Genomic DNA, 3,309 nt, shown 5'->3' on the forward strand with positions numbered 1-3,309 from the left:
CAATCTCCAGTACTGAAAAAAGAAAAGGAAGAAAAAAAAAACTAAGGAAATCTGATAAAGCATGGAATTTAATTAAAGGTTATAACTGTAACATACTAATATCAGGATATTAATAAAAGAAAAATTGGAAGCCGGTGTGGAGGCCAGTGGTAAAAACTTGCATAAAGCCTTGGGTTCCATTCATAGCACAGAAGGTAAAATTAAAAGATCTCCAAGTATGTGGAGACCCTCTACTATCTTCAAATTTTTCCCTAAAAATCTAGAGCTTTTTGAAGTTCATTTTTAAAACTCTCTTTATTCCTAAGAACCATATTGTAGTTTATTATGTCCATAGCTTTTGCTTGTTTCCCTCCAGTGGGAAACCCAAAACCAAAGGTTATTCACCTCTGGTACGGATGTCTGAGCGTCCCTTCTCAAAGTCCCCATGCCTTTCCTGTTATATGAACAACCAGCTTCAAGCATAACATGGAGGCCCGCCACCAATGTTCTGTCATTCCTCATTTTTAGCCCCCAAACCCATGTTCTGAAGAGCATGATATCCCAACCCATGAGTCTAGTCTCCATCTTTCTCTCTCTTTCTCTCTCTCTCTCTCTCTCTCTCTCTCTAAGACAGATTTTGACTATGTAGCCCAGGCTGACCTCTAACTCACAGTCCTCCTATCCTAGCCTCCCAAGTAAGAGGAGGGCTGGGGATGTAGCTCAGTTGGTAGAGTGCTTACCTCACATGCACAAGGCCCTGGATTCAATCCCAAGCATAAAAAAAAAATAATAACCATATAAATGGAATTACAGATGTACACTACCACAACTGGCTCCTCCTAGGTCATCTTTTGAAGGAAAATCTTGATGATTCCAGAAGAGCATCCCACTCAAGCTCTGAAACTAACCTTGTAGCTATGTGGGCAGATAATAACATGATCCTGGTTTTCTGGAGCATGGTCTAAATGGGAAGATAGGAATACTGTCCAAAGGTCAGGAGGGCCACAGCATATCCCTCTAAGATTGATACTGCCTATGGCCTTCCCCACTCTACTCACCCACATTCCCCTCCATTCTGTTCCCTTTGTGCCTTCCCAAGTGACACTACTAGAGAAGAGTGTTTATACAAGACAGTTGTCAAATGTGTGTAGCTAAAGTATTAAAAGCATGAAGGAGGGAGAACCCATACTCCTCATGCTTAACCTCCAGGTTCCCCCAGAAACCCCCCGCCAACACACACACCTGACACCACTACAAGCCCTATTTCTCTGTAGTCTCTCACATAGCTGATTTCCCTTTTTCTCCCAGGACCCTCACTCCACCTTTGCCTGCCCCCACTTCCTATTCCTTTTCTATTACAGAAGCCTAAGCCCCCCAGCCTTGGGCCATTCCTGGATCCTGTGCTACTATCCCATCCCTCATAGCCCAAACTGCCCTTCTTGGAGAGAAGCTGTTAATGTGGTGACTGCACTTGACCTCACTGAGTTAGTGGGTCTTGACTCCGGTCCACCTGGGAGGGGGGACTATTTGGACCCTGAGGATAGTAATAATCTGAGCTCAAACCATGCCCTCTGGCAGGAAGCCTGGAAGATTTCTAAGGAAATGCCTCTTCCCCATTTCATAGTGATGGGAAGGCAACTGTTGTAGTCAAGTCATCTGCCTTCCCTATCACCGTACCTCTCACAAGCAGTCCTTTCTCTAGTCTTGGCAGGGTTCCTCAAGGACCAGATTCCTATTCAAGGACTCCCTTAGTTCTGGGCAAGGGCTATTTTCAATTTCTCTACTTTGACTCTTTTCTACTTTCTACTCTTTACTCTGTAAATATCAGAGACAGCCTTTCCCTAGTCACCTCTACCCATGCAACAAAATATCTTCCTGGGGATCCTCTTAAGCTCTCTGCCTTGCCCACCATAGGAACAAGACTTCACAAAAATCTTCCAGAGGATCAGAAAAGATGCTGAAGTCCTCTTTGGATTAAAAGGAAGTGTCGCCTGAACACCCCCCTTAAAGTCCCCTCCTAACTTTCCACTGTCCTTGGCTGTCTCTCAGCACCAACAAGGCTGGGCTCCCACCTCTGCTCTCCCACCCCTGAGCCCCAACATTTTCACCTTGTTGATTGGTCCCAACAGGAAAGGGTCTAGCTGGAGGGGAGGGGCAGGCAGAAGCCAAACAGGCAGAGTGACCTGGCAACATCAAGAATGGTGGCAAGAGGCTGGGGTTGTGGCTCAGTGGTAGAGTGCTCATCTAGTTCGATCCTCAGCACCACATAGAAATAAATAAATAAATAAAGGTGTTGTGTTCAACTACTTCTAAAAAATAAACATAAAAAAATGGTGGCAAGGGCTGAGGTTGTGGCTCAGTGGTAGAGCTCTCCACTGGCATGTGTGAGACACTGAGTTTGATTCTCAACACCACATAAAAATAAATAAAATGAATGTATTGTGTCCATCTACAACTAAAATAAATAATAATAATAATAAAAGAATGGCATCACTGGCATCAAAAGATCTGGGGATATAGCTCAGTTGATAGAGTGCTTGCCTCACATGCACCACACACACACAAAATGGTGGCAAGAAAGCATCTAAGCCAGGGTCTGGTAAGAGGCTGGGAGAAATAGGCTTTGGAGTTCTCAAGGAGAAGGGGACATTTTTTATCTAGGCTATCGAGGAAAAGAGGCAAGAGTCTAGACCCCCACACACTGAAATTATCAGTAAGCATATAAGAAACAGAGCTTTATAGCTTCCTTTCGCTCCAGAAGGAAACTGAGTCATTCCTGTCCCCAAGGTAGAACAATTTCCTCTGGAAGCTTTCCTGGGTCCCCCAACTATGAGCCTTAGGTGAATGGGAAAAGAGAGTTGTTACCATACAGTCCCACACGGATGGCTCCAAAGCTGTTTCCTCTCCCTACCAGTTCCCAAATCAAAATCCCTGCTTTCATCAGGTGTGGCGGCTGGTAATCCCAGAGATTTGGGAGGCTGAGGTAGGAGAATCACAAGTTCAAGGTCAGTCTCAGCAATTTTGTAAGGCCAGAAGCAATCTGGTGAGATCCTGTCTCAAAATAAAAGATAGAGGTAAAAGATAAAATGGGCTGGGGCTGGGGGATCTGTGGTTAAGCATCAATCAGTTCAATCCCTAGTATTAAGAGAAAAAAAAAAATCCCTGCTTTCTACTTATCTGGAGGAAGAAATCACAGATAAGAGGCCTGTGGAATGTCTATAACCTCAAGCAAAGCCCCAAGGACAGCCCTTGGACTCTCAGATCCCTATCTCTGTCTTCGCACTGTTTCAAGAAAGGCAGAATTTGAACTAACCCTCTCTAATACTTTGG

This window comes from Marmota monax, unplaced genomic scaffold, assembly GCF_021218885.2.
Source record: "Marmota monax isolate L192 unplaced genomic scaffold, Marmota_monax_Labrador192_F-V1.1 WCK01_AAM20220418_F8-fsc00064, whole genome shotgun sequence".
In the NCBI taxonomy this organism is placed as follows: domain Eukaryota; kingdom Metazoa; phylum Chordata; class Mammalia; order Rodentia; family Sciuridae; genus Marmota; species Marmota monax.